Raw genomic sequence first — 15,866 nt, forward strand, 5'->3', positions numbered from 1 at the left:
GCTGTTTTCATAGTTTCTCCAATAATCTCTTTGAAGAGACTGGACAAGCTAGACCATCCCTCAAATGATGTAAAACATTTCCCTAATGTGGACATTATGTGTGCCAAGAAATTCCTGAATTAGTTTGAATGTTTCCATACTGCATTCATGTATGTCAGCAGCAGTCGCGGGAGCCATCTGTCCTCGCTGGAGACCGCTCACTCCCAGAGAGGCTATTGGCACCTCTAGGTCAGCACCTCTGCCTCTGCCGGTTCCAATGAAGGGCTCCCCATCCCTCACCGGGAAGTATCCACCCCCAGCTGTCACCTGCCAAAAGCCCATCACGACAGATTCTTTTCAACATCCTACGAAACAATTCAGATAGATAGCCAATGTTGGTTTATTTTTATGGCTAAATACTGTCCAGATGCCTCTTTTTAAAGAATGACCTTTTTTTTTTTTCTTTTTTGGTGTCGGGAGCAAGCTCTGATCACCTAAGCGAAGCCAAAGCAAAGACATTTTAAGCAGAGACACACAATAGGATCCTCTCCCATGGCAATTTTGGATTTCCAGCAGAGCTGCTCCTCAGTTGTTGCAACAGCCTTTACACAATCGCTTGCTCCTCTGCTCCCTCCCGAAGGGGGATTTCAACCAGCCGAGCTCAGCACCCTGCCTCCCTTGAAGGTAAAGGCTGCGCGCGGGCTGCCGGGCTGGTGCGACACGCAGCCAAGGTGCAAAGGCGGACCCGCGGGCCTTGCCGCCCAGCTGCGCCGCTCGCTGGGAGGTCAGAGCCTGCCCACAGCACCCCTTGGCAGCCGGCTGACCCCTGCCTACAGGAACAGGGGTCCTCTTGTTTCTAACTGCTGCAGGCTTCCTAAAGGGAATGAGGGTTTGTTCTTCTATCTCTATTTGTGAGAGCGTTCAAATACCAAAGTTAAATCCAGGCTTATCCTCTCCTTTCTTTACATAAAAGCTCCCACTCAAAGCAGACATGTTCTCAAATCTATTATCCTCTATATTGTTCATAGTGGTTCTAATTTTTCCCACGTTGCTCAAAGCTCTATCCTCAGGTGACTGTTCCCTGAGCTTTCGCAGCTCAGCTTTACCTTTCAAATAAGATTTATCCATTAAAAAACAATTCCACTGCTTTTTGCAGCTATCATTTTGCCGCATATGGATTTATTCAATAAATGCTTTTAATAGCAACATTTCTAGGCTTTGTTTGTCAAGAGCTGCCAGGCTTTTATAAGCCAGGGTTGGCACAGACGCTGAATTGCCTCTCTGTACTCAGGGGAGAGTTCCCTGCTGGTCATGACAGAGGTCCTGCACACACAACTAAATGAAAGGAAATTAAAAATATGAGTATCTACATAATTCACAGCCAGTAAATGGTGGAGAGTATCAGGCTTCCAGCAACTTCTGGACCTGAGCAAAGCTTCTAATAAAAGCAAGGATATGTGATTTTAATCTGCAGTTCCAAGATCTACCCAAAGACCTAAAAGCCCAGCTTCAACACAAGTACCAGGCCAGGGAATTATAGAAAGGCCATCAGCAAGAGCAAATTCAGCCAGCCCAAGGGCACGGGGAAGTAACAGCTGCCAGGCCAGAAGACAGAGGTCAAGATCAGTATGCCAAAAATCTTTCATTCCAGGGTCAGCCTGAAATTAAGCAGCATTGCTGCTGTCTATCTGCTGCCTGCTGTGGAGCAATGGGTGTCTGGCGCTTGTGTCTCGGTGTGCGTGGCATCCACCCATGCAGGGCTTCGCGGGTGTCCCCCGAAGAACTGTAAAAGGTGGTGGTTGTTGAAAAAGAGACTGAGTCTTTTCTTTTGCTCTGTTCCCCAGTCCCTTGCTTTTTCTGAGGTCTTCAGATATCTGTTGTTAAATCCCTGGCCCAAGTTCTCCTCCTTGAAAGTGGCGCAGTACGAAGTTTGTCTAAAGCAAAATTGAAAGAGAAAAGAGAATACATTGCCTAATATTCTTTTTCAGGGTTTCCAAGAATTATAAACTCCTTTTGGTGCCTCTTTTGGTTTCTTTCAATGAAATATTTAATACATTCAGACATTAGGAGGATTTCTTTTTGCTTGTCTTCCTCCATTCTTTCCATAGTTACCCACAGTCCCACAAGGACTTATTAATTAAATTCTCTCGGTACAGTGTTATCTCTCTCTGACTATCTCTATTTTCTGTACTGCAGCTTGTGTACATTGTTGAGAGGAATCAGAAAGAGCAAAGAACCAAATAAAAAGATCCCTCCAGGAATACAGTGTTCGATTATACAAAGAACACCCGCAGTTTAGATTGCTCATCCTTATTTCCCAGAGGAGGCCTCAAATGTCTTTGTTCTTTGGCTTTTTAAAAAGAATTTCCTTTTCTGGTAAAATCATTTTACCTGTGAACTGCAGGCCAGGCTTCTGGTCACATTTACCTGCTTTTCCATTATCAGCTGTGACATACTGTTCTTCCCCATGCTCTGCCTCCAACAAACAGCTTTGGGGTGTTTTGCAGCACTGTTTTCCCTCCCCGTGGCTTTGTGCCCGGGCTCCAGGACCTTCCACCAGCTCTGGGTTTCCTGGGGGGAGCCTGGCTTCTCCTCACAAATGACAAAAAGTGTCATAAATGCATTACTGTTGATAACAGTGAGGATGCGATCCTGGAGAGGCCAGGAAAGGAGTGAGCGTGGGGCCCAAAGCCCCCTCTCATCTCCTGAAGTGCCGTACCTGTTTTATGGACAAAGAACCACTTCTGCTCCCGGAGTTGCCAGTCAAAGCCAGCTTCCTCAGTGCTAAAGTTACTATAAATAACAGAATAACTCTTAAAAACATAAATGGGAAGTACAGTAGTATATGTCATTCACCAAGCGTTCCAAGCTGTTGAACGCCCTGCCTCCTTGAAGTCCACAGGCTTGTGTGACTCACAGCCATCACACCTATGTTATACGTGCACGCATATACATGTTTTGATATGTTCAGTATTTTGCTCTTGTCTAAAAATAAAGCTGTAAAATGGAAGGGGAAAATCCATTTACTCCCTTAACGCTTTACGCTGGGAACCTGATATTACCTCCAGTTTGCCGTCTTCCCAGCTGGCTAGATATTGCATCGTTTATGTTGGACCTCCTCCAAGATTAATGGCATCATCTGTACAGTTTTAACAGTCTAATCTTGCTAAATCTCTTTGTTTTGAAATTTGATTGTGCCTGATCTTCATTATTTTAATTGTTTAATGTATTATAATTAAGGCTTAATTAGATCTAACAGATCCCAATTCAGCCCAAGATATTCACCTCCATCTGCAAGCTGCGGGAAGCGCAAGGCAAACCAGGATGATTCCGTGCCGGTTTTTCAGCCCAAAGACCAGGTACTATTTTTGCCGCTGACTTATGTTTGACTGCAGGCAAGTCATCTATCTTTCTGTTTCTCCGAGGGGTTCCAGCTTGCTGTGTTTATAGCCTAACTGGGTCTCAGCACAGGTTGACATCTTTACACGCAAGTGTTATGGAAATAACAATAGCAACCCACAGCCCATCCCATAGGCAGCTGCCTTCTGACTGGGACTGACTCCTGTTTATACGGCGCACAGGAAGAAAGGCTGTGAACATGGAAGCTTGTAAATATGCATGTCGTTTCAGCGTAAAACATGGAAACCTCCCTTTCCTCCCCACCCACCTCATATCAAGTTCTGGCAAGATTTTGGTACTTCCCGGAGGACAGGCTCTCTGCCTACGTAGAGGCATACCTTCCACTTGCTGTGCACGACGCAGCCCCGTCGGAGCCGCGCCAGTCATCTCCTGAGAACGCTGTTGCTTCAGCGTGCACAGGCCTGGCCTCCGGATCCCCTGCACCACCTCTCCAACGCTGCATCTTCATCCTGCCTGCAGCCAGGTTGCAGGGAAGGATCTCTCTTTGCCAGAGGTTAAGAGCCAGTGGCTGCTTCTGAAGATGGAGCTGGGAGAGGAGCAAGCAGGTATCATGTTTTCCTTTCAAACAGCGAATGAAGTTGCCGACCTTCTCTTCCCCATCACCTTAACCCCCTTAACCCAGCCCTTCAGCGGGAAGAGCACACCCAGCACACAGGGGACCCAGATTCAGTTCACTCCTCCACCCGAGAGAAGACAAACCCATTTCTTCAGGACACACTCTTGCTATCAGGCTCCACAAGTGGACCTTTAGCTCCTGCTAAAAATTTGTCATATTTGTCCAAAAATTAATGACAGAATGTTGTTTCTGAGAGCAATCGCAGCCTGCTGGTCTGCTGGCCAGAGCTCGCAGCCGAGGACAAGGGGATCTGGTTCTGTTCTGCGCCCTAAGGACTACTTCTGTGCCTTATCTGGTGATTATTACTGTGTAAAATAAACAAACTCGGGTTACCTTTCTGAGGAGTATCAGGGTTCCCTAGCACCTTCCTGGCAGCAATAAGCAGTATGGTGAAAGACTGAAACCACCCTATAGATAACAAATCAGACCTTGACTTTCTTCATCATAAAAACAAGATGGAAAGAAACAAACAGATGCAGAAACCTGCCATTTCCATCTCTGCGAGGAAACCACGTGTTAACGCCCCCCAACCCGATAAAAGGAATTCCCTTCGGCATTGCAGGCAGCCAACTGCGCGGGGTCGTTACCTTGACAGTAACGAACATGTGCTCCTAGGAAGATGCAAGAGGTGTGACACGAAAAGGGCACGTGCACTTGGCCCAGCAAAGATGCCCCCCCCGGGGTTACCGAACAAGCCCCCACTGGTACCGCACCGCCGGCAAACGCTGGTTTCGCAGCATCAGTGGTTTTGTGGGCTCAGCAGCCAGCCTCCTCTGAAAGCTTCATTCAGGTTAATTAGGACCCTCCCCCAAAAAACCAAGAAAATCAGTATCATCTTACTTAGGAAGCTCAGTATAAAAGAAGCAAAGAAGAGGATCTCTAGCAAACATGGAGATAGAATTTAGATTTTAAAGCCCTAGGAACAAAAAAAATATGTGCCTCCTTTATTTTTAAATGCCTTTGAACATTTTCAGATCTGTAAAAATATTCAGTTAGAACAACTGTAATCAAAATAATATATTGTGTATTTTTGTAATCTAGTTTGGGGATTCTTTTCCACTCCCAAAACATAACACACGCTTGTTTTTAGGTAGAAAAACATTTTTATTTTTGCAAGTTATTTTTTTTCTGAAGAAAATGCACTTTTAAATTACGTGCAGGATGGATTCATAAATTTGAAGCAGTTTGCAGGCTGCTAGAGCTGAAAAAATAATTTGAGAGTTTGCAGTGTTGAGGCGAGGTATTCTCGCATCCAGCCCTTTCGGCTGAGCCAGTCTTGACGGCTGGGTACGATTCAGCTGGTGACTTGCTCTTTGTTAGGCTGTCAGCGGAGCTGCCGAGCGTTTCTGACTCAGGTGGGCAGAACACTTCACACCCCAGTAGCCATGACCACAGACTGGGAGGATCCCAGCAGGAGCTATTGTTGCCAAGGGAGAATTTGTCAGAGCAAGAAGTCCGCTGGGGAGTGCTGGGGAAGGGAGGAGCAGGCCAAAATCACCAGCAAGGCTGGTCCGTGGGAGGAAGATCACGGCAGGGGGGTGGATTTTTGGTTGGTGGCAAAGCATCAAGGCATAGAAAAGGAGCACTTTAGTGCCATGTATATCCAAATGAATGTATCGAGGAGCCCTCTGAACATCCCTTGGGCTGCTATGCCCTATTTACTTGGCAAGGCGATATGCTGGAGATATAAATTGTTCTGTGAATGTGGAGTGGTGCCAGGGACCGCATGAGCCGGGGGCAGGACACGCCTAGCAAACTCCCAAATCCTCCTGGGAGTGGTAAGGCTGCACAAGTGCCAGGAGAGGCTTCTCCATTTACAGCTGAGGTACCTGTATGTCAGCCTAGCTTCTTACCCAAGAATCTGCAAGAAGTCTTCCCCAAGTTTGCGTCCAGCTGTTTGAGGGGTAGTTTGGTATTGTAGATCAACTACCTGCGCACCAAGAGCTTAAAAGTTTCATCAGAAAGAGAACTCCTAACCGTGTTTGCTTCATCACCACCTATCTGTAGGAGATGGAGAAAATACATAGCTTGGAGAGCTTCTTGTTCGGTGCTGAGCAGCTGTAGCATATACCGCACTGACTCATGGATTTACGCGTGCTCCATGGAGTTCAGGACATCTCAAGAACTTCCTGCCCGAACATCAACCATAGCTCTAGCTGGACACTTCCCGATCTCCACCTTGTCTTATAATCTGCTTATTAGCATCCCCGCCCCATTGCTTGTCCGATAGCTGCAGGATGCAGTACAGATCTTTCCATCCTTTAAGGCCATCTATAGATTTCATCTGTAGTAGTGATTTTTATTGCTTCTTTTTCTTCAGCCAAATTCTGAAACTAGATATGCCTCAGACTTCTTTTAATACTCTCCTTCCTTTTTACTTCCACAGCAGGTGGAACATTTTCTACACTAGGGTTTTGGGTTTAGTTTTTCCCCCAATCTTGTCCTTCTACCTGTCCTCCTTAGAAGAGCACCCAGTCATCTCTGCTTTTGAGTTCTGATCTTTCCTTGTGCAAACCATCTTCTCTGAAAATTGGCACTGGTACGCATCTTAATCCATGGCCTAGCAAGTCTTCCTCTGCGCTGTTGTCTCCATACAACTTTTTGCATTTGCAGGCGTGAGCTGTAACCAGCTCTGGTGACAGTTTTTCTGTTAAAGAAGAAGAAGAAAAATGACATTGTAAAATCTGGAGCTGATCAACAAATCTGTTGGTGAAGCTCAGAGGAACTCACAGCATTCTGAAGTTAGTCTACTGCTGTTACTGCTGCTCGCATGCTGCTTATTGTATGATAGAGATCATTTGGTTACGGCCTAGTTGCACTCTTAATTAGCCTAGCCAGAAGCCTGCCAAGTTTGAAAAAAAAAATGTTTAACTGAGAAGTGGGACATTAACTATTTGAGAGATAATAACATCCATAAACTTGGTAGTCTCCTTCAGCAGTTTAACTTTCTTCTCACTGAAACCTCATTTTCAAGTTAAGTACTAAGAAAAAGAGAATCCAGAAGTTGGGGAAAAAAAGAGGACCTGCCCTATGAGAGCTTAGGCCTGGAGTTTTTGCTTCAAAAATCTTTCCTCGAGGCTGAGGTTTCAAAGTCTGCCCTAGATAAATGATGAGAAAGATTGGCTCGGTAACTCTGGCCCTGGCTTGCAAGCGACAGGGTGGGATCTCAGCCCCTTCTTTATTTGGCTTCGGGTTTTCCATATGGCCACAGGCAAATCATGCAGACCTTTGCCTGAGAGCTTTGTCCCTGCAGAGCCTTATCCTGCGGGACTGGGTGTAGATGTCAATTTGCTGCTGACCTTTAAACGACTGTAAAACTGTAACTTGGCCACACTGCAAGCACTCCCACTAATTTTATACTTCCTGGGGCTTATCTATTATGCAAAACCAGACAGGTTTCACAAGCTGGGAAGTTGTGCAGAAGAGCAGCTTTTATCACAGCCCAGTACTATGTATGTGTCTATTCTTTGTTTTGACATCAGCTCAATTGTGTCCTGTTTAGATAATTGACCAGAGAAGAGCTACAAAAACTTTCCATGCTAGATAAGGTATCCATCTTGAGGAAGGACCTGACAGAAAAGACAAAAAGGAGACAAGGCATTTTTCTTTGTTTCTCCAGCTAGGCTAATTTGTAAAATACACAACTCTCACACATTTTTTAGAGCAATATAGACCCTGCGGGACCATCATAAGCCTCCATATCCGATAGGAATATTCTAAGAACATTGTGATGTTGGGCTGGATATACTATTCAAAATGTGTGTATAGATGTAAAAGAAAAATCATTTGCTTAATTCTAGCTAGCTTCTTTTAAATAGATTCACTAGTTCCACCACGCAACAGCTGGATCTTCAAACTGTCAGGTAGCTGGCAGGGGGGGCACGATAAGAATCCACAAATGTTTGATGAGCATAAATACCAAAGCAGGAGATTCTCTAGTCAGAATGGAAAGGGGTCAGTACCAATTAGTTTTGTTACAGCTATCGATATGAGAGCATCCTAACAGCCCGGTTGAACTTCTTGGATGAAGAAAGAGCCATTAACGGGCTCCCACCAGGGTATATCTGAGACCTCATTACTAAATCAGACAGAATTCTTAGGCCGGTTAAGTTACAGGAATTGATGCTGAGCCAGGAGAGCAACGTGAATACAAAGATAGTAACAGACTCTGGAGATTCAGGGAGGAAAAAAGGTGTTCAGGGTGGGAACGAGGAAGAAGAGGCAGGGCAAGAGAGTCGAGTTGCTCCGCAAGGAATAAAACAAACAAAGCGGGGTTTGATTGATTGTTTTCATGGACTTGTGTTGTCTCCCAAAATTTCCTCTGCCATAACTACCTCTTCCGAAGCCCACTCTCCATATAGGGCACATGGTATGCTCAATCAAAAATCTTTGAGCATACTCTGGCAGGCTGGCGGCTCTCAACCGCTATATAAAGGCTGGCTTCCACCTGCCTTTTCCACAGCGCAGGCATTTAATTACGCGCTTTGTCCTCTGTACAGCTGCAGTTTTTCACAGACCTTATTTATCTTGAGATTTCAGCTCATCTTTCAAATTTGGTTGAAATTGGGTCCCAAAGTTTTTAAGGGGAATTGCTGAATGTACAGAGAGATAAACAACACAATCTCATAAAACTCATTTCAAAGGCAGCCAGGCTAAAAAATGCCAGTTTTTAATTTCTGATCCTGTTCATGCCAAATGTTGTCTAACATTTCAGCAGCAATCTGTGGCCCTGAGAGCCTCTTTCAATATCCTATCAAGAATATAAAATAAATTGTGATAAATGTAGTCAGTATAAAATAAAATGAGTTGAAATTGGTTGCTGGGATGCAAAACTGAAGTTGACAGGCAGTTGAGAGGAAACTTGCAAGAAAATGCTTATTTTATGTATTTCTTTGGGGCTTAGCAGCCTGGAGCTGTCAAGATGGTTTTGCACATGCTCGGCAGCAAAAACAAGGGAACTGAGCAATTTTACCAGTGGAAAATGTAAGTTCCTACTGCATTAAGAAAGCCTTAAAGGTTAGAAACGCTATTAATGCCTGTAACTTGAATAAAGTTACTTAAATACATATTTAGGGGACTAATTTTCCCTTGTAAAACTACATCCTGAGTTTCTGTCGTAGGCTGTTGTGATACTTCTTTTACCAAGGGCTTGTGAAAATCTAAATAGAATATATTAGTAAGTTCTCCTTCATCCATGCTGCTACTGAACCATTCAGATACCACTAAGACATTAATGAGACAGATTTTTCTGCTCTAGAAATTGCCATTTCTTAGATCACCTCATAAAATGACCTTGGAGGTGTTGTATCATTCCATTTTTAATTAGAACTTCAAATGATCATCTAATATACAATTCACTGTATTAATACCTTTAAAAAATACAGGTTCAATACATTACCCATTTATCCTTTTAACGGCAAATGTTTATAGCAAGAGTTTGCATATATCCTATAGCAGCTACACTATTTCATTTTTGAGGTCCTCCAGAAATCCTCAGGGCGTACCCTATGAGACTGGTAACTTGCACCTTGGCATTTTTCTGATGCCTTCAACTCTAACGGCTACTGTATATTTCTAAAGAATGTAAAGAAAATAAATAATTTATCATTTAAAAAAATAACAGACAAACTAACTCAGGATGAATACATAGAAGACAAGAAGGTCTGAAACTAAGTGGCAGAACCAATTTGATACAAGACATTACAGAGCCTTTTTCCTGACAATCAACGTTAAAATAACATTAGCTAGTAAGCTCAAATAAATAAAAAATAAGTCCAAAAATAAATCAAAGCAGGTATAATAGAATGATGTTAGTCTCAAGTTTGCTTCGAGACATCCTGTCTCTTCTGGTAACACTTTTTAAGTTTTATCTTGCTCGCTCAAGACCAGTTACACATAACGGAAATGAATACAAGCTAAAAAGAATTCCAAGTTCCCAAATCCCAATGGCTATTGTTTGCAAAAAGAAAAGAACTGTTTTCATCTATAAACCAACAGAATTACTCAGGATTCAGTAATTCAGGGTGTAATTCAGTCCTGTGTGGAGGACCAGGATAAGACCATTGCGCAGTTCGTTTCTCAACACCATATTAAATTCCCTGGAACTCGTACTTCCAGCCCCGGAGGACCTGCGCTCAGACGGCGCTCCCAGCGAAGTGGGTGCCCGGCTGCCTTCACGCATCCCAGGGCAAAGCACGCCCGCTTCGGCACCGTCCATCTTGCTTCCTGTAGGGAGAAATGCAGAAGAAAACGTATGTGGTACGCTCTTTCAGTGTATCTTTGGAAGATACACAAATACCTCAGCATTGGGCAATCGGTTAGGAATGAGAATATAATAAAAACATAATATATAAACCATATATATTCCACTTGCAGGCCTCTGTCTAGCCAAGTGTTTTCAAACATAGAATCATAGAATCGTTAAGGTTGGAAAAGACCCTTAAGATCATCGAGTCCAACCGTTAACCTATCACTGCCAAGTCCACCACTAAACCATGGCCAACACTCAGGTTAAATCTCCTTTTTGTTGCTGACGGTTGGGGAGATTTCATTTGATTTCTTCACGGTTCTGATGACTGCAGCAGCATCCCCAAAATGCTCCTTAGCTGCATCTCAAAATAGTCTGATTAATCAATCTTATTCCAGAGCGATAAACTTTGTTCTTCCGTGCAGCTTTTGAGTTTGCATCCAATATTGTACAATCAACTCAGGTGCGACACCGAAACAAACTGAATTTTCCATAAGAAAGCAGATACACCCAAAGCAATGCCAAGTTGCCCGTTTTCAAAATGAGCTCTCAGCAATTCAAGAATTTGCATGCTTTTACATTCAATATGTCGGTGCTCAGATGTCACCGACGCATTCAAACGCTACAATGAAAGGAAGCAAATGGACCTACATTTCATACGTAACAGCCTTGCCACCCAGACCTCTCAAACCCTCCTTCCAGCTAACTGGTTACTGCAAGTTATTGCAGCCCTTCAAGTGCAGCCAGGTCCTGTTGTTCTCCCCATCTCATACCCTAAATGTCAGAAATAAAAGTTATTTAGATTAAATTCAGCTTTTTAATGACACCTGTGCAAACGTAAGTCTCCCATACCTTTCTGGAGCTTTTTCTAAAGAAGAAAGAACAACATCTAGCTTCTTTTCTCAGAAAGGTCAGTAGGCAGTAAAGAGCAGTGCTGACTTCTCTTCATCATTCGGTGACAAGTTCTGTGAAGGAAGTTGCCATTTTACATCCCTTTTTTTCAGAATGAAGGAATGTGCTCACTTACAATTCATCACTTCCATGCCATTTATTTGGTGGGTATCCTGATATCCTTCTTGGGTACTTGTCACTCTGGTGACAAGATGTTTGCAAACATTTTAAAATTATTTTTGTGAAAATGACCTTTGCATTTTATTGACGGGCAAATCTGAGGAACCAGCCCTGGGGACACTTCCAATTATGCACTAACTCTCTAATATATATATTTAAACTAGCCCACATCCAAAATAATTTCAGGATTTTAATCCAAGGTACAGGATTACTTAAGCGGGACTCACTGGTACTTTGATTCTTCAGCTAAATGTGTCATTTTTTACAAAACTAGACTATGGACAGACAGGTGAGGAGGTTAGAGAAGGTTCTCAGGACATCTTCAATGAGACAGAGAGAAGGGCCATGTGAGATCCAGCAGCTCTAACTACTTTCCACTCAGTGATGGAAAATGGCAGCCTTATCCACAATTTACATGTTTTATCACTGGCAGCTGACACAGAGTCAGAATCTGACTCATTTTAGACCACTGGGGGGTAAAAAAGGAAAAAAACAGAAAAGCCTAAAACGCATCTATCCTTCACTAAAGTCTCTCGGTCGGGTCAACCTACAAGAGTGTCCTGAGGACGAAGGGTGTCAGTTGTTCCAAAAGCACAATCAGACTGCGAAGGAGAGGAATGAAATATCTCATTCCCTTGTGCAAAGCTTGAAGTTTGGCTTGTAAATCACGGGCTGCGGCCAAGGAAAGAAATAAAGATAGCTAGGACGTATTCCTAAAAATGTTAATAAATATTTTATTCCAGAAAGGTGGTAATACTCCAACGATCTTGCTTTTGCTAAGTGGGAGGCAAGAAGCTCAAAGCCCTACAGAAGCACACAAAGGCTGCATAAGAACACTGCTATATGCAGTATAATCATGTAGCCCGAGAATCAGCACAGAAAGGTGTGTATCTAATGAAGTCACAACAGTCAGGATTTTGAGCAAGCAGCTTTCGGAAGAGTAGCTCCTGACAGCAGGAGAGCACACGCCAGAGCTGCCAACTCTTCTTTTTTCCCCCTGCAGGCCGTAGATTTGCAGAATAATCTCCTGGTCTCTGGAGAAATGCCCTTTGCTAGGCTGCCTTTCCTCATTTTCCTGTTCCCAGGAAAAAAAGAGTCAGTCAGAACATCTCCATTTTCTAGCAGCAGCCTGGTTAGCACCGAGAGCAACCACCGCTGCGCCTTCCAGTCCTGACCGCATTCACCGACTTTGAAGAGCTATTCCTACAGACTTCCCGGACTGCCTTCCCTGGCCTGTGTGAGGGTAACCCCCCAAAAATCCTGCTGTCCTCTTCTAGTGCGTGGAGAACCCTGCCTTGCTACCCATCCACTTTTAATTAGATATGATTAAGCACAGGGAAGAATAACTAAAGACTTAGGGGAGAAAGGGTGAGAGGGAAGAAAGAACTAAATGCTGTGTCAGAGGGAGAATAAAAGATATCTGGGGTCATTTTCTCCTCCCCCCCCAATCCCTCAATTTTTTTCCTCTCATATAAGAAAGAGAGAAGCAATGTAAATAAACATACATATATATACTTTTATATGCAAATGTGTCTAACTCTACAAATGAGTTTTTGCTCCTAGCTGCCGACAAGTACGCCTGACAGTCTGAGATAGTGAAAGTGCAAGTCATCGAACAAAAAGCTGTGTGGAGAGCAGCAGGGAAAATGCATTTGAAGAAAAGGGAAACCGCTTAAAGCCTATCTTTTTAGGAGACAAAGTTCCCTGGTCAAAACTGCAATAAGCAAGACAAAATAAAACATTCCTCACTGGGGGAAAAGTGCAGGAAATATAAGAATAGAAGACAGCAGGAGAGCATCTGTTCAAGAGACAGCATATGCAAAGGTGAGTAATGTCTAATTCCTTGGATCTGTTTCAAATGGCAGCGTTCATGAAATCCAGAGGAGTGGAAATGGTGTTTGGCAAAAATAGCCCACTTAAAGGGGAAGGAGTGCAGCGTCTATTGACATATGGGGCTGTTAGCAAACAAAAACTATGGTTAGTGGCAATTAGGGTTGTTGCAGGAGACCTTCCATTCACTCCAAAAACAGAAATAATGGAAAGGAGTGAATGGAAAGGCTGATGTTTTCCTTCCACAAAACTATTAACACTGCCTACAGTATTGCAGCCTCCTTCACAAGGGGTTCCCCTATATTTCCTGGAGATACCAGAAAGCAATACATACCTGTGCTTCATCTAACATATGCTCCAGTGTGGATTCTTTATGCACTTTTAAGGATTATTATTTTTCCTGTATCAGTTAATTTTTCATCATGTTACCGCAAAATATTCAAGTACCTCTGAAAACGTATGGCCTATATTTGGGTGGTTGCCATTTCGATGAGACTTTTCTACAAAATAAAGGTTTAAAGCTTATGTTAAAAATGAACTCTGTAACATAACTTGAAGCAAGTTGCAGCAAATGCTGTGCCATCATACCATCTGTGTTCAAGTACAGCTCTCAAGCTCTCCTCCTATTGCTTCCTAAAGTGGAAAATAATGATAAAAAATAAAAACAGATAAGATGAAGAAGCATTGTGTATTGGAATACATTATGAACCTGAGCGTTACGATGCTTGTTTCAGAAACGAACTCCTCTGTGTCTGTATACCTCCAACAAAGCCTCATTGGGGAAGTAAAAAGGAAGGTTACATTCTTCTTCACATTTAAATTAAGCAACAGTGATGTTCTCACCTGACACAGCTAGTTAATTCTGGTGAGCTTTGCTCTACCCAATATTGCCCAATTTGCTTTTTTTTAGCTCTCTTCACAAGCATTCCAACAATATTCCACAGGAACGTGAGTGAAATTCATTAAACCTTGGAGCAAATGGAAGGCACTAGAACTGATGAGAAATAAAAGAGAAATTAAAAAAAAAAAACAACCAACCACTGTTAAATCAATGTCTAAGACAACAGAAGTTGCTGGACAAAACATACATGGAAAAAAATGTACATTATGACAAACCCCAACATACACCTTAGGCCATGGGAAAGGGTAGTAAGAAATGCATAAACAAACCCTATAGGTAAAATGCCACCAGAGAAAACCTAGCTGTTCTTTATAGGATACAATTTTAAGAGTAAATGAAAAAAAGCCCTACTCTTAAAAAATCAACTTTGTCATGCAGAGCTTAAAATAGCACCTTTTGATATTCAGTCAAAACACAGGATCGTTGTTTTGAGAATTTAGAAACAAACCCCCCCGTTCTGGTCACTTTATCACGCTCTCAGGTCTACAGTCACTCCATCAATGCGGGGCGGAAGGAAGACGAGGAACATGCCCAGAAGCTACCCCAGGAACGCCTGGAAAAGACAGAGAGAGGCAGGCAGGCGAGGCTAGGAGACGCGAGGCAGAAGGCAGCATGTCTGCAGGAGAACCTGTTGGCGCTGCCTTCTCTGGTACGGTACCAACCTGGTCCCAGCCAGTCACTTGTCAAGAACACAAATACATTCATAACTGCCTCTTGCTTTCCGAGAAGCAAGCACCTCGCTCCTCCTATGCTATTCCCACATACTGCCCTACCGACAGATTTTTATGACTCCATCTACATAAATACATGTCCGTCCTATGCCGTGGCTATTTCTGCATGAGTTGTGTTGAACAATGAGTCAAGCAAGTATTTGTGATCCGAGCGGGAGTTGCTCTGAAAGCTGCTGCTGCTTGATTTCCAGTGGCGGCTCCACAGCTGGGATACGGTAACTGACGACGTGCCCAGAGCCTGATGTTTTATACAAGACCCGGCATCGAAAAGGGACAGCGTGGAGCACTCCCCGGAGCCTCCCATAGGCACTCCAGCCGGGAGCACGCTCCTGGGAGGGAATCTCCCTCTCCCACTGGAGATGTTCCTGTTCCGTGGCATTGCCAGATACAATGGGAGTCTGGAAGAGAAAATCTCCCTACCCGCTCTATCCTACCTGACCCTTTCACAAAAAACACATGGAGGTGTTTTCTCCATCCTATTATTCTCCATCTTATTTCTAATTCTGTGAGATAGTGCCGATCCCAGAGCCCAGGGGAAAGCACATGAGAGGTCAGGATGCTGCCTACTCAAGTCAGGGAATCCAGCTGGGGCAAGCTCTTCAAAAAGGGGGCAAGCGAATGCAAGCTTTGAACACCTTTGGGAAACACTCTTTTTTCAAAAAAAAAAAAGCATTTCGAACAACAGCAACGATTATTATTTTAGTACCGTTCCTACTCCTCTCAGCACGCTCTCATCAACGTGTGCGCGGTGCTGGCCGAATCACCCGCCTGCCTTTCCAGGGGAGAGGCGTGCAAAAGGACCCTTTGCATCTGCAGCCCGGCTGCGTTCGTTTCCACCCCCGGGCCCTGCCGCCGCCGGGGCCCTGCCGCCGCTCCCCGGGCCCCCCGTGCAACCCCTCTTCGGGGTCCTTCCTGCCCAACCCGCCGCCTCCTTCCCGCGCCCGGTGCCGGGCGGGGGCCGAAGCCTGCGCGGCACACGCGGGCCGCCACGCAGACCCGCGGGCACCGGGCGGCCGCCGCCCCGTGTACCCCGGGGCTCACCCACCGGCCCGGCCGCCGCCACCGGCGCCC

General features: G+C 44.3%; 1 long non-coding RNA gene across 3 annotated transcripts; it reads right to left on the minus strand.

Annotated features, from left to right (window-relative positions):
* Positions 1–5,303: 5,303 nt before the first annotated feature.
* On the minus strand, positions 5,304–15,780 carry LOC309591474. 3 transcript variants are annotated; one of them, XR_014228358.1, is made up of 7 exons: positions 14,458–15,780; positions 14,007–14,157; positions 13,611–13,663; positions 11,115–11,227; positions 10,914–11,036; positions 10,127–10,240; positions 5,304–6,662 (listed from the first exon to the last, which is right to left on the minus strand). It is a non-coding gene; the product is annotated as an uncharacterized lncRNA (long non-coding RNA). The 3 variants fall into 3 exon arrangements; XR_014228360.1 differs by having other exon boundaries at positions 13,498–13,663; XR_014228359.1 differs by lacking the exon at positions 10,914–11,036 and having other exon boundaries at positions 13,498–13,663.
* Positions 15,781–15,866: the final 86 nt, after the last annotated feature.

Source organism: Platalea leucorodia (genome assembly GCF_965183815.1).
Source record: "Platalea leucorodia genome assembly, chromosome: 1".
Classification (NCBI taxonomy): Eukaryota; Metazoa; Chordata; class Aves; order Pelecaniformes; family Threskiornithidae; genus Platalea; species Platalea leucorodia.